This window comes from Aethalodelphis obliquidens, unplaced genomic scaffold (genome assembly GCF_003676395.1).
Source record: "Aethalodelphis obliquidens isolate GAN/ISIS:26980383/991018 unplaced genomic scaffold, ASM367639v1 scaffold23, whole genome shotgun sequence".
In the NCBI taxonomy this organism is placed as follows: Eukaryota; Metazoa; Chordata; class Mammalia; order Artiodactyla; family Delphinidae; genus Aethalodelphis; species Aethalodelphis obliquidens.
Window position 1 is genome coordinate 3,981,140 of NW_020837967.1, and position 23,784 is coordinate 4,004,923.

The 23,784-nt window shown below is 44.2% G+C and overlaps 2 pseudogenes; both read right to left on the reverse strand.

Moving 5' to 3' along the window:
• Window positions 1-215: 215 nt before the first annotated feature.
• LOC113628200 (diacylglycerol kinase zeta pseudogene) lies at window positions 216-1,301 on the reverse strand (annotated as a pseudogene).
• Window positions 1,302-11,502: 10,201 nt separating this feature from the next.
• On the reverse strand, window positions 11,503-12,215 carry LOC113628440 (ribose-5-phosphate isomerase pseudogene; annotated as a pseudogene).
• Between the last annotated feature and the right edge of the window lie 11,569 nt (window positions 12,216-23,784).

The window sequence follows — 23,784 nt, forward strand, 5'->3', positions numbered from 1 at the left end:
CCTGTTCCCCTGTGAGCCTGTGGGTCACGCTGGGGCCTCAGGGGGACAGGTGAGACCCTCTAGGTCCTGAGTCCAGCCCTAGGTCTGGGCGGCTCCTTTCCTGGGGAATGGGTCCCCTTGTAGCTCTCCAGCTGGCACATTGGCAGTAAGGCGGGCCAGGAGGGGGTGGTCATCATCCGGCTGGTCCCCCCTACTGCCGAGTGTTGGCCTCACAGCTACACAGCCATCTCCTGGTCCTCTGACTGGATCATCAAGTCACACTGCCCATTTCTAGGTAGGCAGCCAGCTTGGCGTCCTGAGACTTCTCAGCCGGCCGGGGGCATGTGGCCCTCCTACTCTGTCTTCATAACGAAGGTTCCCGTCTCCAGGATGTAGTGGCAGGTGGTGCAGTAGTCCAGGGCCGCCAGCTGATGCAGACAGGTCTCCCCGTCTTCCTCCACAGCATCAAGGAGGGGGGCGGGGGGTGGCGGTGGTCCAGAACATAGCAGACCCTTTCCCCGCTGCCAGTACTGACCAGGGGGTGCAGGAACTGGTGGTCCCCACGTGCAGCGTCTGGATCTTACAGAAGCCCTTCCTCTCGGCAGCCTCATGCAGCTCCCCTGCAGAGGTGCGGCGTCCCTGGCAGTGACCGAGGCACGGGAGCAAGGTGAGATGGGGAGAGGGGACGTAGGAGGTCAGGCCGGGTGATGGCCCCAGCAGCTCTGGGTCCAGCATATAAATTTCACTGCATGCGATCTCAGTCACATAGTTGAGGGGTTCCTGGCCTGGGTCGATCGTGTAGAAGCAGCTGACAGTGGTGGTCTCCAGGAAGCACCACCTGGGGGCCAGTTCAGGCACATCAGGGATGTGACTCCCGCCCCTCTGGGCTCCTGCTGGAGCCTCTTGATATAGGCCTGGCAGATGCTCTAGTCACTGTCACCCGGGACCACCACCTTGCCCAGTGGCACGGAGGCCTCCTTGGGCGACACCTTGTAAAGCTGGGCGTCGTGGCTGTGCGTGCTGGCTGCTCGCCTGGATCCCTTCGCAGCTGCCCGGGCACTGGCAGCTTCGCTCTGCAGGGTGGCCGGGCTGCACAGGAAGCTGAGAGCGTGTTAGGCTGCGAGCTGGCGGGGCGTCCCATCCACCTGCACCCGGATGGCCTTGGCCGTGACGACCGCTGCCTCGTGGCACCGCGTCAACCTTGCGTGCCCGCACCTATGGGGCTGCCCGGGACCCCCTGGTGAAGCCATCGACCTCGCTGCGGCCATCCTCCTGCCACTAGGGCTCGGAGTCGTGGGGACCCCCGGGGTGGCCCCAGTCATGGTGCCTGTGCCGTACCCGCGTGTGTTCAGGACAGCGACGCCCTGCGGTTTCAGGTCTGAAGCACCGAATTCTTCTGAAAGACCCCACCTGGGCAAAGAATAAGCATACACATCCTCACTTGGTTTGGGATGTGCAGAGCCCAGTAAATAGAAAGACAATTAAAACCCAACCATTAGGGGCTTCTCTGGTGGCGCAGTGGTTGAGAGTCCGCCTGCCGATGCAGGGGACACGGGTTCGTGCCCCGGTCCGGGAGGATCCCTACATGCCGCGGAGTGGCTGGGCCCGTGAGCCATGGCCGCTGAGCCTGTGCGTCCAGAGCCTGTGCTCCACAACGGGAGAGGCCACAACAGTGAGAGGCCCGCGTACCGCAAAAAAAACAAACAAAAAAAACCCAACCATTGGATGGAACTTTGCAATTCTAAGGAATTCTAGCTAAAATGGACATTTTTATTTCCTTGCTAAACTATACTAGGGTAATAGAAGGGTATTTCTGGCCATGACCAGAAAGTTTTTCTGAAGGCCCTTTAGCCCACGCGTCCTCATGTGTCTCCTGGTTACCACCGCTGACCTTCTGAGCAGATAGTGGTTGACTTTTTACCTCTGCTGAGTCAAAACACTCTGCAATAGGGCCCAAGCAGCTCCTGATCTGCTTTTCACACCATCAGAAAAGTTGTAAGTTGAAGTAGCAGTGAGTCAAATGCCCCAGTGAAATAGAAGGAGAATGCTATCCAACCACACTGTGCCCCTGAACTAACTTCCTTGAGGTCATCTAAGTTACTAAATCCCCTGGGCTTTTTCCATTACCTGCTTGACTCTCCTCTTGCATTTGACACTATTTACCTTTCTCATCTCTGGCTGCTCCTACTGTGGAAGCACAGACCATGCTTACGTGTTGGTGTTGGTCTGGTTCTGACCTTGGTCTTCTCACTGCACACACTTCCCAGGTGAGCTTTCCTCAGGAACGGACGTGTCCCGACTCTGTTTCTAGCTCAGATTCCTCTCCTGAGTTCCAGATGAATATATATAACTGCCCACTGTGTATCTGTGCTTCTGGATACCCCAGTACCCCAAATTCAGAAGGTCAAGTCATCTCCCTTCCATTCCTTCCCGATCTTCTTTCCTTCTCATCCTTACTTCGTGAATGGCACAATGTTCCACTCATTTTCCAAGCAGGAGTCTTTCTTAATGTCTCCATGATTTCAAATGTGAATTCAGTTAACAATTTTGCTAATCCCTATCCGCTTAAAAATCCCTAAATTAGGAAGCAGGTAAAGAATAGTTGGAAAACACCTAAAGGCATTGACCTGTATTATTCTCATTCAGGGGATGAAGCCGTGGCACATGTGACTGTTTCTGAGTAAAAATGAGGCATTTTCATGCCTGCAGATCAAGTTTATCTCACCCCTCACCTCCCACTTCCCACCTTCAATCTCTTGACACTGTCATCAGAGTGTAGTTTCTGAAACTGAAATTTGATTGTATCATTCCATTGCTTAAAGGCTTATAGCTTTCAGGAAATAATCCAAACTCCTTAACTGGTACTTCATAAGCTGGCCTGGTCTTGCTTACCTCTTTGGTGTCATCTTTGAGATTCAAATTCTCCTCCCCCGCCCTGGGAAGCATCTAGAGCTCTCATTCTGATCTTTCTCTTGACTCTTTACTTTCAGTACGACTCCCACCTGCAGCCCCAGCTTTGGCATAAAGTACTCCTACTCTTTCTTTAAAATTCATCTCTGGAGTCATTGTCTCTGCGAAGTCTTCCCTGACTCTCTTGCCTTGAGTTTGGTGCTCCCGTCTGTCCCTCCTTTCCCTCTTTTGCATTGATTAGAAATTTGAGAAGGGCTCTCTGCTCTCTTCTGCAAAACCCTTTAAAAGCACTTTGACATCCAGTCCTGGGTTCTGCCTTGGCTAGAGGAGAGTTAAAGGGAATGACTGGGTTTGTGAAGTCATCCTATATTATTCTGGGTGGACTGAAGGTCCAATTATTTCTGATTCTCTGGGAGTCCACTCCGGGCTGAATTCTCTTTCTCAACTTTGTCCTGATATAACCCTCTTCCTCCAGAATCAACCAAGGACTGGGATTCAGGAATGCCCAGATCTATTCAACTGTCATTATGTGGGACGTCTGTCTAGGTTCAGATCTAGGGCTGTGTGTGTGTGTGTGTGTGTGTGTGTGTGAAGAGAGAGCTGTAAACAGAGAGACATGGAGGTGGAGTGGGGGGAGACAGAGAGACAGCTTAATATGTCTTTTCATCTCCTTCTCTCCTCTCACTCTCTCTCCTTTCCACATATTGAGGGCTAATTAAATGCCAGGCATTCTGCCTCAGTCCCTTATATGCGTTCCACTATTGTATATACACTACTTAATCACAGTGATCACATGTATTTAATCCTCACATCTTAATGTTTAGAATACCGAAGTAGTTTGCTTGGTCATCCAGCTAGTGATTTGCAGAGCTGGATTGAAATACAGGTCCTTCTGACTCTAAACAAGCTCTCCTAATTTGTATGAGCTTTCATATTAAACTGCTTGTAAAAACCCCACTTGAAAATAATTACATCATGGATGCCGTTTTCTTCTTCTTCTTCTCCTCCCCCCACCTTCTTTTTCTTTCCTTTTACCTGGAAATAGACAGTGAAACCCATGACCAGCAGGATGTGTTGTCACAGAATAAGTCTTGGGTTTCATATCAGGAAGCTGAATGCAGCTGAGACCAACTCACTCTAGGAACTCTAGGAAAACACAGACCATGCATTAAAAAAAAATGTTTTTCAAATTTTACTCTGAACCAAATCTGATTCACAAATATTGAGTCTCCACAGGACTTTTATGCTATCAATTCATAATTAAAATGATCCTACCCATCCCCTCTCTTCCCTTTTCTCCAACCCCTCTTATTTTCTGATTCTTTTTATCTTGATGAGACTGTCGGATGGAAATCTGCTTTGGAAGGAAGGAACGCTGGTCAAAATATATGGCCTTGGGTCCCCGTGCTCTGCTGTTCTGGGTGGGAGGTGTGGCAGGTACAGGAAGGGCTTGGGAGGGGCAGGAATGGGCGAAGAGGGCGGGGCTTGCACACAAAGGCATCCAGGGTGGGTCACTTGGCTGTGGCAGGCACGCTTTGTCTGGGACTGTCCTGGAGGTGAATTCCAGTGTCCCTGAAGGAACGACAGAGCTGCAGAGCCATGCTGTCTCCTCAGGAAAATGTATGGCTTTTGTTCCACAGTCTTGGGGGCAGGGATCGACTTCCCTCTTCTGTGATTTTTGGGTCTTTAGTTAGCGATACATGATGTGATTAGCTAATGTACCCTCCAGTGGAAGAAAGGGACCCTCTAAAGACATTCAGAATGACTGAGCTGTTTGCTAGAGGTAAGAGGAAGGTGAAAAACTGTCCCCTCATCCTTGCAAATTTGTTTGGGTTTCTTTTTTAATTTTGAGAGACTGGAGTCTCTTACTGTAAACATATTTTGTTATGCAAATGCCCTGTCATCCCCCCCACCCCACTGCCCCTTCCAATCCCCTCCAGAATTCCTAAATTAGAGAGCAAGTAAATGGTAATTAGAAAACGCCTAAAGGAATTGAGCTGTATTGCTCTCGTTCTGAGGGTTACATCTTGGCATTTGTTAGAAACTTTGAGTTGAAAATGAAGCATTTTCATGCATCAGTTTTGGGGAAAGTCTCTTCTGGATTTTTTGGTTGCATATTTGAATCAACCCTTCTTCACTGAGTGCTTCTTACCTGACTCAGGGAGCATGCGAGCTGCTGGGAGGGAAACAAAAACAATCACAGAGACCTCTGCCCTCAGGAGTTTTCAGACTCTGAAGAACCAAGCTGTTTACCCCAGCAGACTGTGGGCCACTCAAAGACGGCGTCTGTGTGTACGTAGCTTTGCGTTCCCGACACCTCACCGTGCCTGGCGTCTGCTAAGCATTTCAATATAGAGTGACTGACTGAAGAAATGGCAAACATAGTAGGAGAACCGTGTATGCTCAGTGCCCAGTAAGGGATGCCTCCTAGAGATGCTCCAGCAAAAGGAAGCAATCCCTGTGGGGTGATTGGACAGGCAAGGCTTTCCAGAGCACCTGACCTAGTTCTTGCAGGACGAAAAGGTTAAAAGGCATGTTCTCTGGGGCTGAGAAATGATGGGCAAACTGAGAATGGACCAGTCTGAGCTTGAGACGGTTTGTGCTGGGGAGAGGGGGATTAAAAAAGAAAAAAGGAAACTCCCTGAGTTGTAAGCGCCATTGGGCTCAGCCAAACTGCAATCTCACTATTTTTCTCTTTTTGTTGAAGGTCTACAGCGGGATGAGATCAGTTACCATTGCCATCTTATTCACTGTATGGAGCTGGTATGATTCTAGGTCTGGTCTGAAGGGTGCAGAGTACCTGCGTGGTTTAATGGAGGTCACAACCGTTGCTAGAGAGACTAGAAGTCCCTGCTCCACGGAAGGTGAGAATGGCAATGTCTTTGCCTGGAAGGATGTCGTGCTCATTCCTTTGAAGTGTTTTAGTAAAATATTTGAGCATATTTCCTTCTGTTTGGCTTCTTGTTAGTCTTTTTTGCTGTTGTTGTTGTTGAACGGTTGACTCAGCTGAAGAGTTCATTTGGTCAGTGTTTGCGATGGGATGTGGGTATTTCCCACATCTTTAAGTTGTGAAACCATCTTGGAGCAGTCTTCACCTCCCATGTAAAATGTGTGAATTTGCAACATGGACAGAGATAATGTAAAGGGCAAACCCACTTCTCCCAGGTGCCCACTATAACCCTAGGATCGATACCAGGATCATCTCCAAAAAGCACTCCCAGCAAGTCTCAGCATCCTCCTCCATCTCCCTAGACACAGAAGCTATTCTGAGAGTACAATAAAATAGACAAATGCAGATGACAAACCAAAAATCAGGATCAAGGGGAAGTACCAAGGAGCTTTTAATTAATTGAGGATCCAGTATACCTCATCAGCACAAGGAGAAAAACATTCATGTTTCTAATGGAGCAATATACAAATATATACAAATCAATGAGATGCAAATGAAGTGTGTAATTTCTGAAGGGACACGGAGCAAAGGAGATAAAATGTATGCTTAAGGGAAAAACATCCCAAACATAAAATGACTTGAGTGGATGCATTTTTGTCAGTAGGTTTGGAGACCAGAAGGTTCTGACTCAGAGTGGAAAATGAATAATTTTTGTATGAGTGAGGATAAGTGACAGCCACATAACCAGTCAGAGCCCTGAGCTATCGGGAGGACAGGAAGTAGGTTGTGTTCTTTGCTCTGCTTAACCCCCTGTGCAGAAACACAGAGGGATTTGCATGAAGCTTTTCTTTTCCACTTTGTTGCTTGCTTTCAGTCATGTTCGATGAATCAGTCATACCAACCTTTAAAAGTTAGGGAGAGAAAGATTTGAAGAGAGAATGGAGGTATTTCTAAGCTCCACTGAAGCTCGCTGGATTAGAAGAGCTTCAGTGATAACAGTATTTCTTATTTTGCTTCCTTGACATCTTCCAATGAGCTCAAAGCATTTTATAGACACTATCTCATTAATTCTTTCAACATCCTAGAGAGGAAGGCGGTGCCAGGGGTCATTTGTCATCACTTTATGGATTCAGAAATGGGACCAAGTCACTTCTCAGAAAGTGATTATGACTTGGGGCTGTTCAAGAAAGTCACCAAAGGTTTTTGGGTCCATTTCTAGAGTCTTCACGCTGAACCCTCTCTCATCTCCTCACGGCTTTTGGATCAGATGTCTGAAACATCTGATATCTGAAAGAAAGAGATACATTTCTGACAGATTATGAGCTTCTTAGGGTTTCAGCGCTGGGCTTACTTTATCCTGGAATACTTGCATGGAAAAATCTCTAACCTCTAAAAAATGGTCTATTGCATCCTAAAACCCAATATTTATGAGCGAATCGTTTTGTGCATCCAGGTTCCGTGTTTCCACTGAAGGCCCTTTCTTTCCAACACCTCCGCCTACTACCTCTTTGACTGTATCGTGAGCTCTGGGAGGGGCAGAAATGGTGGTCGTTTTACTTTTCTATCTCCTGGTACCCAGCGCGGCATCCTTCCCAAGATAGGCTTCAGTGACTGTTAGCTGAACATATGACTGGTTATGTGTGTAAACGTGGTGAAACACAGCAGCAAGAGACCCTCAGTTATTGTAATTTAACTTCAGCCTTTCCTACTCTGTCTCAGCAAAGGTCTGGGGATATAGGTCCAGAACGGGGCCTTTCCCTCTTGATGCTACTGGTACAGCTGGGGTGAACTTTTGGAGGGCTATACTCAGAGTTAAAGTTTTTAACAAGTTGGATGTTTAGGCCTCTTTCAAGATGAGTTCAATTTCTCATTTGAACTGAGGCACCCTGGGTCCCACCAAATCGGTGCTGTCATGGATGTGAGTTCAGATACAGCATTCCAGGTTTTTCTAGAAGCCCCAACTTCCCTCCCCGCCAAGATCCACACCAGACTTTCTAGTTCAGTCTGTTGGCCAGCCTGCGTTCGCCAGGTATGGCTAGCGGACAGTTTGTCTGTGGGAAACGGTCACTCTGGAGGTAGCTTTTCTTGGTTTTCCTGACCGTTAATGGCTAAGAAGTTTGGCCTTTCTCTGGTCTCACTAAGTCAGGGACTGCAGTGATGAGAGTCAAACGTGCTTTTGACCACAAAATCAGCCGGCAGAAAATCCCTTTGAGAAACTTTGCCATGCCACAAATGACTCTCCGTGGCCTCGAGCAGTTGGGCCTTTCCTGGCCGCCCAGAAGGGCAGCTGTGCTGCGTCAAAGGGCCATAAAGGGTGGGTGGAGGTGGAAAGTAGAAGGGTGGGGAGAGGTTCTGGTCCTCAGGGAGTCCCGGGGGCTTTGGCCTTGGGTGGTTTCCTCTTTCTTTGTCTATCCCTGTCCTTTAAAGGACATCCTAACTAAATTTATTTTCTGGGCCAGGGATTCTGAACTTTTGATGAACCAGAAAATTCCCGATTTTTAAATTTCTGAATGCCCCTGGCATCCTGAAGAAACTTCCAAAGCTTTCGAGAAACCACAGGGATTTTTTTTTTAAATAAATTTATTTATTTTATGTTTGGCTGCACTGGGTCTTCATTGCTGCGCGTGGCCTTTCTCTAGTTGTGGCGAGCAGCGGCTACTCTTCGTTGCAGTGCGCGGGCTTCTCATTGTGGTGTCTTCTCTTGTTGCGGAGCATGGGTTCTAGGCACGTGGGTTTCAGTAGTTGCAGCACGCAGGCTCAGTAGTTGTGGCACACGGGCTTAGTTGCTCCACGGCATGTGGGATCTTCCTGGACCAGGGCTTGAACCCATGTCCCCTGCATTGGCAGGTGGATTCTTAACCAACGTGCCACCAGGGAAGCCCAAACCCCAGGGATCTTAAAATGTGGAAGAAGACTTGCTCCCTCTTTTTATTTTTCCCCCTACTGGGCATGTGAGATTCAAATTCCTTCCCAGAGTCTGGAAAAGTTGGTTGGTTTCAGCTTGTCCCTCCAGGAAACTCAATTAAATTGTACCAGGCCAGGGCTTCCCTGGTGGCGCAGTGGTTGAGAATCTGCCTGCCAACGCAGGGGACACGGGTTCGAGCCCTGGTCTGGGAAGATCCCACATGCCGCGGAGCGACTAGGCCCGTGAGCCACAACTACTGAGCCTGCGCATATGGAGCCTGTGCTCCTCAACAAGAGAGGCCGCGATAATGAGAGGCCTGTGTACCGCAATGAAGAGTGGTCCCCGCTTGCCACAACTAGAGAAAGCCCTCACACAGAAACGAAGACCCAACACAGCAAAAATAAATAAATTTATTAAAAAAAAAAAAATTGTACCAGGCAGTTTCTTTTTCTTCCCCCCATTTTTTCACCTGTTTCATTTGTGGGTTTGTAGTGGAAGGACTGGCCCTATAGGAATATGGATCCTATAAAAAAACTTGTGCTTCATTTGCAGTTAAACACTTTTTAAACAAAATGACATTCTTTTTTATCTGTGATGCAGCCTTCTCCCCATCTAGTGTAATTTTCAAATTTTTAGTTTCACTTTGGAATCTACCTTTTGAGCTGCGTTGGTTTCCCTTGGCTACCTGTGGTTTGCACTAGTTCTGTGGCTGGGATGTTACTCCGGTCACCTTGGCAATGTGAAATATTTGCAAAAAATAAAACAAGTCTCTTGTTTTTCTTTGCACCTTGTTGGAAAAGGATGAATTTAGTACATACCTGTCAAAACCAGAAACCTGTTCTTTTTCCCATCCTGTCAATGAGGAATGGGCTGTCCTGTCCAGGTTTCCACTCCCTCAAAACACTCAGAATAATAGCAATGACCTATCTGATCACTTTATTCTAATCTAAACCAAATCATGCCCCTCTCCCCCGACTTCTCTCCTTTTCTCTTTCCCCTTCCTCCCCCAAAGCAGTTATTCTCAACCTAGCTCAGCAAGAATCGGCAGGGGCAGGGGTTATGTTCCTCATTTGATTCGTGAGGACAGATATACAACAGAGAGTTCAGAGTATGAATTCTGGAGTCAGAATGACTTGAATTCTGGTTCTGCAACTTGCCAGCTGTGTGACTGTAGACTTGCTGTTTGACTTCTCTGAGCCTGTTTCTTCTTCTGTAAAATGGTGATTTAATGGGACCTATGACCTAGGGTCCCTGGAAAGTTAAATGAGATGCAATGTGAAGAGCTTAGCACAATGCCTGGTACAGAGTGAGAACTCAAATGTGGTCACCCATGTTGTTATTGTTATTAATCTGAAGAGCATTAGTCCCATGAGATCGTCTCTGAAAAAGAAAGCCGCGGTCAGCTAAGATGGGAAAATGGTGGACGTTGGTCCGCCTCTGAGTGCACATGATAATGACATTCACATAATAAAGGCTCTGAGAAGAATGGTTAAGAAACCTATTTATTTTATTTGATCGAGTATTTACCCAAATTACTTGTCTACGGAAACCCTCTCTCTATTAGTGTTCCTTGTGGCACACTTGGGAAAATTCTCAGCCAGTGGGATTTTTAACCACCTCCCCCAATAATTACCGAAGTTTGTACTAATCTTCTGCAGAGTTGATTACATAGGTGTGTGATCGATAAGTCCCACAATTTACACCAAAACTTTTGTCACCTTGAGAAACACAAGGGACCATGCATTGAAGACCATCTGGTACTGTGATGTGTTTTAACACTTTTTTCCTCTTCCTCCTTGTGAAATTATCAGTTTATTATAGACCAAATATGCCTAAAGTGAATATCTAATTCTTAGCCAAGTTTTACACATCGATCTGACCTATTACCAAGTCAAGTACTATGGAAATTCAAATTAAACTATAGAAACAAGGTGCCCTTCACGGAAGAGGCAGAGGTCTTTTTTATTTTTATTTATGTTTTTGTTTGGCACCGTACTGTTCTATTTCAACCTTCAAACAATATAAAGAGGTAGCAATTTCTGCTGGTGAACCATGCAAATAACAATAAAGGAATAAAAAACTATATTAACGACGAAAAGACAATCATTTAAATGTGCTTCACGGCAGTGCTTTGGCAGTACTGGCACGTACTTCTAGCCAATGGCTTCCAACAAGAGGGGTCTGAATGAACCCCCTGTTCTCGGCAAAAGAGACCCCACATTTTCTCCCTGGTGGTTTACACATTCTGAGTCACACACACCACACCCCTACTTTCACCGGACTTTTGTAATTCACATCTTACGACACAGTAACTACACACTGTGCGTCTGTACACAACAAAAACTAAAAATAAAACAGGGTGGTAGAAAAGTAAACAAACTTCAGTGTTTCCAGTAAGACATCAGGGAATCACTGCTGGCTGGGCCCTTCATTTCACCAGTTTAAGGAAAAGTTTGATTTACATTTCTCAGGAAACCCAATATTCAGAAGCTTAACCAGCAGGCGCAAGTTAAAAGTTTAGAAGACAGTCCTCCTTTTTTTTGGTAAATGTTTCATGTAAAACATGAAATCAAGTTCTACTTTATAAAAAAACAACTAAGTATTTTTAATAGTAAAATATATATGTTTATAATTCTCTTTTTAAAAAGACATTTAATAACAATACTTCAGAAGACTGGATATAACCTTCAACCCCCCACCCTGCCAAGCTGTCCACCTGGCACAGATACATTAAGGCAAAGGCTCCTGGAGGGGCATGTCCACCTCGGCGCTGGGCTGGGGATGCAACAGGAGCACACTCCGCTCCTGCAGGGCCAGTTTAGAAAGGCTTCTCCGTCATGTTCACCGAGCCATCCTGCATCCCGAAGTAGACTCTCTCTGCCATGTTGATGAATAGGCCCGTGTCCGCCTGGGATAGTTTTGATAGTTGTGTTCACTTCACTCCATTTGTGGACCCGGTCAAACTTCCAGTCCAGGATAAAACTCCCATTATCCATCACCACAGGACGTGCCTTGTCGATAGCCATTCGAAGTTCAATTTCACCCGCACACTTCTGGGTCACAGCTCAGCTCACAGGCCCTCGGGATGACCTTGATGGAGATTACCTTGTGCCACTGATCCCCGAGGTTCTTTGAATCTTTCCGGAAATTGGCAATCACGATGAAGCGACTGGCATTGCCAGCCACAATTTTCTCCTGGGTCAGGCAGCCTCCGCCACCCTTGACGAGATTGAGATCAGCGTCTCCTTCATCAGCACCATCGATGGCAAGGTCAATCTCTGGTCGTCGGTCCAGGTCACCGAGACTTCAGCCATACTGCAGGATGAGCTGATGGGCGTGGAAGGAAGTGGGAATACAGACGAGATTCAGATTCTCTTGTTTCACTCTTTCAGCTATTTGCTGCACAGCATGGACAATTGTAGAACCACTCCCAATTCCCAGCACGTGGTTATTCCTCAAGTGGTTCTCCACGGCCGCGCAGCCTGCCAGCTTCCTGGCCTCCTCGGTCTTGGGCATCGTGGAGGGGGCCAGGCGGACGCTGGTAGCATCCCCGCCACCGGTACTTGTGCTGCCAGCACCGCAATGCCAGGCAGAGGTCTTTAGATCGCCAGTGAAGCTAACTAACTACGTGGCTCTCTTTATTAACCCTGTGCACTGATCAGGTGACCATGTTACCAAGGGTTATAGTTATTATAATAAAGGAGTCATTGTTTCGTGTGTGTCAAGGGTTCTGATGTGACTAATGTGTATACACGCAGAAGCACAGTGGTGCCTTCCTGCTGTTTACTAGTTTCTAAAATCCAGTTCCTTGGAGGCAGCGGGCTCAAGAACGAAACCAGCACAGAAGCAATGGGAGTGCCTTTGTCCTCCAAGTTAGGACACTTCTTCATCCGGAAACGTTTAGGACAAGGGCTGTGTGGGAAAAACAAGCTCTGAGCCAAGATTAGATTTGGGAGGAGTGTGAGGCTGAGGGGCTAGATCAGCATGGGGGTAGGGGCGTGCTTCCAAAAGAGGGGCTGGGCGTGGAACACGACCACGTGTGTCCCAGAGAGAAACTTCCCAAAGGGCTTTCTCTCCCAGGCATGGTTCAGAGTGATTGCGGAGCAAAGTGTAAAGTCTAGTTTTGGTGCCATAGGATTTCTGGGACAATCCCAGTTGCAAATATTGTGTTCCATCAGCTCTGTGTGTGCTCTTGACTGTATTAGAGTCACATCTTGATCTTAAATTAAGGCCATGATCACTTACAACCCCCAAGAAAGAATCAGGAAAATCAGTCCTACCATTCCCAAGGTGTGTTTTAGTTCTCTGACACTTGCTTCTTCTCTGAGCTACATGTTTGCTTCTTTATAACATGGGGGCTTGGAATAGATCATTTCAATGTTCTAGAACAAAGATTTTGGCGCTGAATGACTTGAGACAAAGCGTTAGATTATTACTCTACCGTCATGAATTGTTACTGTGTGTGAAGTGCTCACTATTATCTCTGCGGTGATTTTTAATTTCCAGAATGGCATGTGTTCATTCGGAACTCAAAGCCCCATCCCCTAACCGTGATAGCTGCCACCAAGCTGGGTGATTTTTAACAAGCGCTCCAAGTAGCTGGAGTAATTACTCCTTGTTTAGTCAATAGCAGTTAGTAGTGAAAATGTCAACAAGTTAAACAACTTACCAGGTACTTTTTCTAAACTGCCCTAAAGGCAGACACAGCCAAATGCTATCAGTTTCGATCTTCCATCTAAACCCAAGATCTACCCCCAATCCTGGTGTTAGAACAGAGCATGTGTTTGCATCTTGCTGTGGGAAACAAGGATGCCATCTTTTGTCAAAATAGGGCCAAGTCTTGGGAGATACTATAAGGAGCTTTATTTTTTTCCCCTCTTTCGCTGTGTGATGTTTTGTTTGTCCTGCAGCCCTGAAAATAAATGCCAGGCAAAGGCTCATGTAAATGAAGACTGTTTGTTCCTTCAAGGGAGGCCGAGTTTACAAACAGAAGCTTTAAGACAAAGCAGGCACTCTGGAGCCATTGTGGTTGGCTGCCCATGAATTCCATCTGAAGAGCACCCTGGCCCCAAGAGGTGAATGCCTGCAGGTATTTGTATCTTAATGGAAGAAGGGGGATTTCTCATCTCTGCTATAACAGCAATAATTGAGTTACATATTCTACTTTCTTGGGTTGAAAACCTGGGTACAACAGGTCTCCTGTAGGAGATTGTTCTAAAGGGAATGAGACTCAGAGCTGAGCCAGTTGTGAATGGACATTTGCTTGAGGATTTACCCAACTTAAAAATAAAATTGAGATATAATTGACATATAATATTGCATTAGTTTTAGGTGTACGACATAAAGATTTGATATTTGCAAATACTGCAAAAAGATCACCACAACAAGTCTAGTTAATACCCATCAGAGCCACCATTTTTAAGCCACGCTTTCCAAGATTTTAAGAAAGTTATTCCCATTGGGAAAGTCAAATACATTAATTTTTGTCATATCCTTCAGAAAAGTTTGGGTATGGAATAAAATAATTGTTAAATGAATACATGAATAAAGGAATTAATGAACAAAGGAGTTGACGAATGAATATATATGGAGTGAGATGAGATCGGTGTTACAAATGGTGGTCCAGAACCACAAATCTTGAAGTGTTGACCTTTTCCTTAATCTCTTCATTGTAGCCTTTGACCAATTTCTGCTATATTTGCACTGTAGATTATGGTACTTTAGCCTCTGACCAGCCCAGGACAGTCAAGTATTGCTTACTTGCATCCCCCATTTTCAAAATAATCTTGTAAAACACAAACCAGAATGGAACGGAATAGACACAAGCGGGGCATGTTCCATCTCTTTCAGGTTTTCCACCATCACTTTCCCAGGTCCTGGTCTTGGTTTTCTTTTATCCCAGGTCATGTAGTACAGTAAGTTTTTATCATGATTGTACTCAAAAGGTTTCTTCTACACTCCATGATTCTATTACTCTGATTCTAATCCTTCTCCAAGTACGGGTGTTCAACTAATCGCTAGTGGAGAAGTAGAATTTCAGTGGAGGGGTAGAATTGAATTCCATATCTGTCCTGAAATTCTCATTTGATTTAGGAAATGACTCACGTGAGTCCTACAGTATGAAAGCCACTGGGAAAGAAAGTAAACATCTCTTAAATGGGATTGTGTGCTCAAGGTAGTTACATGGATTGACAAGAACATTTTTTTTTGGCCACTCCACATCATGTGGAATCTTAGTTCTCTGACCAGGGATCGAACCTGTGCCCCCTGCAGTGGAAGTACGGAGTCCTAACCACCGGACCACCAGGGAATTCCCAAGATATACACGTCTTGAAAGAGGGTTTGATCCAAAGAGTAGAGGGCAGGAAATAGACCCTATAATGGGTGCTCATTTAACACTGTTTGTATAAATGGATTGATAATAAAATTTTAGATAATTCCTTTCTTTGGGCTTGTAACAGCCTATCGAGACTCCTTCGTCTTCAAACATTGAAATATTTTTATTAAAAATTTATTTCTTGGGCTTCCCTGGTGGCGCAGTGGTTGAGAGTCCGCCTGCCGATGCAGGGGACACGGGTTCGTGCCCCGGTCCGGGAAGATCCCACATGCCGCGGAGCGGCTGGGCCCGTGAGCCACGGCCGCTGAGCCTGCGCGTCCGGAGCCTGTGCTCTGCAACGGCAGAGGCCACAACAGTGAGAGGTCCGCGTACTGCAAAAAAAAAAAAAAAAAAAAAAAAAATTTCTTGTTTTAAATCAATTTAACCTCACTCCAACATTTTTGGAGCATGTACGACGCTGTGTTCTGTGGTGTGTGATGGGTGCGCAGTGGAGAGCAAAAGAGACAAGTCCCCTGCCCTTCATATTGCTGGAGTGCAGTGGTGGGAACTGGCGTTACACTGTATCTGAAAATATAATTAAAAATTGTGAGGAGTTCTATGAAGGCAAAGAACAGGAGAACATGCTATAAAAGGAAGTAATAGGGTATCGGGGCAGCAGGGACACACTTCAGGTTTGGAGATTCAGGGGAAGCCCTTGAAGAAGTGACATTTCAGTTGAAGCCTTAAGAATGAGGGAGAGCAAAGGAAGGAGAGGAGAAAGGGTAGTCCCGGCACCAGGAAGAATGTGTCAGAAGAACTGAGACAGGACAGAGTTTGGGGCACTTGGGGCTGAAAGAGAGCCAGTGTGGCTGGATCACAGGACACAAGGAATGGTGGGGGTGAGAGGTGTAAAATGAGGCCGGAGGAGCAAAGTGGGGTGTCCAGGAGGGGCCTGAGGGCCAGGTGAAATGGGACATTGTGGAGGATTTGCATTGGTGATCAACCCCATCTAATTCATTGGGAAATAATTTTTAAAATATTCCTTGGCTTCAGTGTAGAGGACGAACTGGAAATGAACAAGAATAGGGGAAGGAAGACCACAGAGGAGGCTGTGACAAAATACTTCCTCCCACGCTTCTCCTGTGAGCTACGAACAAACATGGCGGCATGATTGGTGGCCGTGAAATAGAGCATCGGAGGGAAGGTCTGAGGAACTGAGCTGGAAGCCAGGTTCTGCGACTGCTTCTTGGTGGACGCCTGGACAAATTACCGACATGAGTAACTCGAATGGAACTCAGTTTTAGAAGAACAAAAACACTCATGGGTTGTGTGGAGGTTAAATTGCATAGATGCCTGTAAAGAGATTCATACAGTGCCTTCCCAGAACAGATATTTCCTTCTTCTTTAGAAGACCTTTCTCCTCTTATCCATCTGGAAAGCTCCAAGCAATCCTTCAGAGCTAGCTCGTTACATCCTCTATGATACCTGCTCTAATCACAGAATATTTAGAGATATCGCTGCATCCCTTCCAGCCCTGGTTGTAATTTTTAAAATTTTTAAAATTCACTTTGTTGATTTCTTTTTATTGGTGTCAATTTTGTAACCCGCATTGTAGGTACTATTTAGAGAGCCTTGTTTAGAATTTTACAGTGAAAAACCATTGCTATTTTTTTCCCATAAATTAATGTTTATCTCTATAAACACTTGAAATATTGGCATATTTTGCTCATAGGCACGTTCTTATATGCCTGATTATTCTGAGGGGAAATTGTTATGCTGGGCACATTATTGTTTTAAACATTATTTTAAAGATCTTAAACATTATTTCAAAGGTCTAAAATTTTTTTTATTTTTTTGTTTTGGAACAGTGTGCTATTATTCTTTCTCCAGAATTTGTTTAAAGAGAATTCATGGATTAAGGTAAGAAATAGGATCTTGAGTAGCAGCAAAGAAGGGACCCAGAAATTTGCAGTTTATAATTATAGCTCTTTCTAGACTTTCTGCTATTATCTTAGAGATCTTTCAATGCTTATCTTAAGTCCTGTACTCTTCACCAAGTCTTCTAGTCTGATGGCTGATACTCCACCAAAATCTGTTGAGCCATAGAGTTGTGTCTGGGAATGTGGCTGCCTTATAGGGGACTGCATTTTCCAGGAGCTACTGAAGGTCATAGGACTGAGCTCTGGCTGGTGGACTATAATTACATGTGATGTGTACCACCTCAGGCTTAAGCCTGAAAATAGTGCACACATGCTTTTCGTGCTCTTTTTCCTTTGAACTGGAGCATTGATAAGCTGATGACCAACTTTGATCATAGAGATGAAGACATTCCCCTCCAAGATGGCAAAGACACAATCTAGAAGAAAATTGGGTCTATGAATGACCATGTTCAATAGAACAGTTCTCCTACCTGCTTTGGGTTATAACATGAGAGAAACATCAACCTCTCTGTTACTTAAACCACTGCATTATTGATTTTTTTCCAGAGTAGCTAAGACTTTTATTCTGTCTATATAAAAATTGGTACTTGAAGTGGAAGGCTGTAACAAAAATCAAATATATATGTCATTGAATCTGGTGGTGGTGTAACAGATGTTATAGTCTGGAAAAGTTTGTTATGGCAGATTAGATCTTTACATGAACGAATCCACATTCTAGTCTCAATTTTGATCCATGTTTGCCTCTGCTAAACTTCTATAGCACTTTATTTTTTACTTTTTATTTTTTGCGGTACGCGGGCCTCTCACTGTTGTGGCCTCTCCCGTTGCGGAGCACAGGCTCCGGACGTGCAGGCTCAGCGGCCATGGCTCACAGGCCCAGCCGCTCCGCGGCATGTGGGATCTTCCCGGACTGGGGCACGAACCTGTGTCCCCTGCATCGGCAGGCGGACTCTCAACCACTGCGCCCCCAGGGAAGCCCCTATAGCACTTTTTGTTTGAATCTTACTTAATTCTTTATGTAATCAGTCAGCACATTGAAGGAGTACTTTGTATTCTGTAATAATAATCCATTACATTTACATATTGTTTTATAGTTTTCAAAGTGTTTTTACATTTCTTACTGCATTGCGTCTTCACAAAAATAATGAGATGTTGGGATTCATTTATCTAGTTGACATTTATGGGCCAGGCAGTGGGCTGGGTTTGCAGGCATCTTATCAGATGGATGCTTTTGACTTGGAAGTGATTTCACTTAAGACCAAATTACCTGGGACTTCACATGGGAGTCTCAGGTAAAAGTATTGTTATCATGACTATTTTTTTTTTTTTGCATCTACTACCTGAGACCCAGGACATTAAACGATGTGCCCAAAGTTGCACAGCTAGTTAATGCTCTATCCATTGAACCAGCACCGCTCAACTCTGACAGTAAAGTACCTAAAATTTCTAAAGCGCATTTATAAAGGGTATTTATGAACTAATTCAGCTACTAATAATTTTTCTTTATATATTGTCATCCACTTATTGTAAAAGTGAAGTAAAGAACAAATCGTGGGACTTTCCCGGTGGCTCAGTGGTTAAGAATCCGCCTGCTAATTCAGGGCACACGGGTTTGAGCCCTGGTCCGCGAAGATCCCACTTGCCGCGGAGCAACTAAGCGCCACAACTACTGAGCCTGTGCGCCTAGAGCCCGTGCTCTGTAACAAGAGAAGCCACTGCAACAAGAAGCCCGCGCACCGCAACAAGTAGTAGTCCCCACTCGTCGCAACTAGAGAAAAGCCTGCGCGCAGCAACGAAGACCCAACGCAGCCAAAAATAAATAAATAAATAAATTTATTTATATATATATAAAAAGAACAAATCATACTGCTTGCACTGAGTGAGGCTATAATTCAATCTGCCGGCACTGAGTTTATTAACTTCTTAGAGTACAGGGCGTAAGTGGTTTTGGTGGTAAAGTGTTGTAGACCAGTAAAAACTTGCGACAAGCTGGAAACAGCCCCTGAGCAATGGTTGGATTATATTGTTTCTTTGAGTAGCTAATATAGCACCTTTTATCATGTTATGACTCAAAGGCTGATGGACAATTTGATTTCTTTACAGGTCACCTTGCTGAGGCAGAGAGCAGGAGCCTGACAACAGCCAGTGGGGGTGACAGCAAAACAAAATATATGACAGAAGAGGAGGAATCACCAGGGAAAAAGATGGCGGGTGCACAGGAGGAAGAAAAGAGCATGCTGAGCCAGAGAAAAAGGATAATTAAAAGGACTCAGGGCTTGTGAAAAAAACAGAAAAAAAAATAAGAAAAGGAAAAGAACTAGTGAGATTAGGTTTAACCAAATTAAATAGCATGGAAAGTAGAATGAGAATAAAATGAGAGTTTCTTTTGGGTCTAGGGGCCTCCTTAACTGTAATTTGAAAATATAAGGATATTAGATACTAAGATTTAAAAGACAGGGAATGTGTTCCCGAAGGATCTATTGAGTTCTTACTCTGTGCAAAACCATGAAAGTTTGAATGATGATGAAAAGAGAGGTAAGGTAATTGCCACCTTGGAGCTCAGAGCTGAGGTGATAAATGCAGAGTAGCATCTGCGTTCTCGCGTTCCTCTCTTGGCTTGAGTCAAAGGCAGCTCTGAGGAAGTGGGCTGCCTTTCTCTCACCTTAGGGGTTGGCATAGACTCAGCACTAGAGGATGACAGGCTGGACACCATATGGTTTTCTAGGTTTTGTTTCTAATCTCTGTCACATTGAACTGCCTTCTGAAACAGGCCCTAGAGTGACCCCCATAGCTGGGTCTGAGCTGGAGAGAAAATGAAGGGTTGCCTGAGAAGCCTGTTTCTCTCCGTCAGCTCAGGACAGAAGAGCCCTTGAGCCTGAAGATTTGGCTTGACTTCTATCTAGAAAGTGGCCCCCAGAGCCTCACTATGGTTTCAATTGGTTTTGAAGAGTCGCTGAAAGAATTCTTTTGTTTGTACTTCAAGCTGGCGGGTTTGCACTGTAACGATATCTGCTTTTCTACATCTCTGTTTGACACTGGGTTGACCTCTGCTTACCTCATACTTGCTAAAAAGAAACATATCTAATACCATCCACCTCTGTGATAAGGGCAAGGGAAAACAAACAGTGGAAAGACCCTTTAGGAACAGATGACCTGCTGTTGGCTGGAGGAGCCATACTACCGGAGAGGGGTCTGGGGATGCCCACCGAGGGCTTGTCACTGATTAGGGAGGTGATGGCGTTTGGACTCAGGGGTTTAGAATTTTGGAGCAGAATTCTAGCTTCCTCTGGCCACACACAGGTCGTGTGTGATATCGTTAATCGATAAATAAAGTGAAACATAATTTCTTAGCCTGCGATTCAGATTCAAACCATAAATTCTGTATTCTGTCTAGCATCAGGGACCTCAGCTGGATAGCAGATCAAGTCATTAGAAAGAGCCTCCAGGGATTCCTCAGTTAACAAGTCAACCTTCCTCTTGGAGTCACTCACCTTCCTCTCCTCCTCTGTCTTCTTTTTGTTTTTACTTTATTTTACTGAAATATAGTTGATTTACAATGCTGTGTTAATTTCTGCTGTACAGCACAGTGATTGTTTATATATATATATATATATATATATATATATACATTCTTTTTCATATTCCTTTCCATTACAGTTTATCATGGGATAGTGAATATTATTCCCTCTGCTGTACAGTAGGACCTTGTTTTTTATCCATCCTATATATAATAGTTCGGCTCTGCTAATCCCAAACTCCCAATCCTTCCCTCCCTGACCCGCTGTCCCCCTTGGCAACCACAAGTCTGTTCTCTATGTCTGTGAGTCTGTTTCTGTTTTGTAGAAACAAACTACTAGAAGGTCATCAAAACACTGCTTGGTTGTTCTAGGAATAGGATTTTGGGCCACCTCCGTGATGTGAGGTTAAAATACAGACTGTGCAGAGAAAGACAAATATCATATGATATCACTTATTTGTGGAATCTCAAAAAATGGTACAAAGGAACTTATTTACGAAATGGAAACAGACTCACAGACCTAGAAAATAATTTCACGGTTACCAAAGGGAAAGGGAGAGGAGGGATAAATTAGGAGTTTGGGATTAGCAGATACATACTACTACGTATAAAATAGACAAACAAGGACCTACTGTATAGCACAGGGGACTATGTTAAATACTTTGTAATAATCTATAATGGAAAAGAATCTGAAAAAAGAATATATATATATATATATATACATACACACATATATAACTGAATCACTTTGTTGTATACCTGAAACTAACACAATATTGTACATCAACTCTACTTCAATTAAAAAAAGAAACAGCAGACTGGGTGTGCCAGTGAAATATCAAGCACCCAGAATACTTTTGAAAAGTGTAAACTAGTGATGATTTTCCTTGTCTCTCACTGGCCCAGATACCATTGTCTTCAGTCAGAAAGAAGAGGAGATAAAAAATAATTTTTAGTTTAGGAAATAAATCCTATTTTAATTTATGTAATTGTTTTCATGTATATGTCATAATGAATTAACTGACAAATTGTCTGAGTTTAAAGACGTTTGAGAATGGTTTTAGGTCTAGAAAGCCAAGTCTGAGGATTAGTGAACGCACCAAAGGAAATAATTGACAAGGAAGGAAATTAAAAGTGAATGCAAATATACAGAAAGAGGCCAGAGAAATGCAGATTTCTGGAAATAGGTGAAATCCAAAGATTTCAAGGAGAGGGAAACCTTCTCCATGACGGAAGTCTCCCAGATGTTGTCATTTACATTTTATACCTTTACTGCTGGGCTCTCTGCATTTCTCTTACACATGTGTAACTTTCTCAGGTGATCTCACCTAGGCTCATGGCTTCCATGTGCTGATGACTCATGACTTTTTACCTCCAGCTTGGTCTCTTCTCTTTCCTGTATACCATGCTTCTTCAATCACTTTCTTCTATTTCCACTTGGATATCTAATAGGCATCTTAACATTTAAAAAAATAGATCTTTTTCTTCCATCTTCCTTGAAAACTTGTCTACCTCAGCCTCCCACAAACCTTATACCATTTTCCAGCGTATCAGCCTTGCTCTCTTTAAGGTAATTTCTATCTATAATTCACCAGCAATTCTGTTGGCCTGACTTTTAAAATAGCCATCCATCTCTCCCAATTTTTCCTGCTATCGCCCTGATCCAAGTATATCACACATTACCTGGACTAAGGAACCAATCTCTTCAACACCTACTTTTCTCTCTTATCCAGTCCCGTAACAGGAAAATGACCCTGAGACTAAGTACTTCCTTAAATTTTGTACCCTGTGGGCAGAATTGGCCTCATCTTTCTCTTAGCCCTTTGTAATAATCTGGGTTACCGATAACAGTTGTTTGCACTGGGGTGGCAGCCCTGGAGGTGGTGAGAAGGGATCTGGACTTACTGGGAGAGCAGAGTCACAGGCTCCTGCCTGATCGCAGGAGGTGAGTGAGAGAAGGAGAGGAATCAAGGATGACTTTCAGGGCTTTGGCCCAAGCAAGAATGGGGTTGCCATGACCTGGGAGAGAGGTGACCACAGGGGAGCAGATTTCAGGGTCAGGTGTTGAGGGGAGGAGTTCAGGTTTGAAATACCTTAGACATCTAGTGGAGATGCTGAGGGGCAGCTGGATGCAGCAGGCTGGAGTCCAGGACTAACGACATCAACACTCATCCTAGAAGATGCACACTTTATTGCTGCTTCGGACCTTTTGCCCTTTTGTTCACTCTGAGCCAAACGTTTTTCTTGCATATCTTCACAGACACCTCCTTCATGAATATAACAGTTCAAATGTCAGCTTTTTGAAGTAAGGGGTCTTTCCCAATGACCCTATCTAAGGTTGGTCTTTCTTTCTCCTGTTCTGTCTTCCTTCCTTCCTTCCTTCCTTCCTTCCTTCCTTCCTTCCTTCCTTCCTTTTTCTTTCTTTCTTTCTTTCATCGAAGTAGAGTTGATTTACAATGTTGTTTCTCTTGGTTTTTTCTTAATCATGTCATTCCTATCTGAAACAATTATTTATTTACCTACTTACTCGTTCATTGTCTGCTCACCTTAGAATCGTAAAAGTTTCATGAGAGCATGGATCTACATGTCTTGTTGACCCTCAGCATCTTTTTTAGTTGTCTTTTAAAGTTTATTGGTTAATGAAAACTCTATCCATTGTGGGCAATATATTTTTAGCTTTTGTCATTAACAGTTGAACCCAAATTCTTATAGGACAGTTAAGTTCATCAAACGTGATATTGATTATATTGAACAAGAAATTTTTTTTTGAGACCCTACTAAGTAAAAAAAACTTTATGTAAGTAAAGTATTTCAACCAAAGTTCTAATATAACTCCACGGTCAGTCAACAGTAACCTAAAGTTGATTAAGATCATTGTCAATATTCAGTCTAGGAACATAGCCAGGAATAAGAATTAGCTCAATGTAGCAGCAAATGTCGTAGAAAGAGATCTGGACTTTGACTCAGAAAATCTGACTTCAAATCCTGGCTCTAACACTTCCAAACTGTGTGATCTTCAGCAAATTCCTTGACCTCTCTGGTTCTTCTTGTCTATAAAAAGTAATGATACCTATATTACATGGAATTATAGGAATTAAACAATATGATGTATGTGAATATGCTTTGTAGCTTAACATCTACCTAATGGCAGGCAAATGTTACCTGAGTAATATTCAAATTGGTTTAAAAGATTCCAGGTGCTTTCAGTTGTATGAGAGTGTTTCCTAAAAATATGAATCTCCAACGTATGTGATTCACTTCAATTATATAAAAAGACACGCTTTTTGAGTTGGTTAGGATGTTTAGCTGCAAGTGGGGGAATGCTCA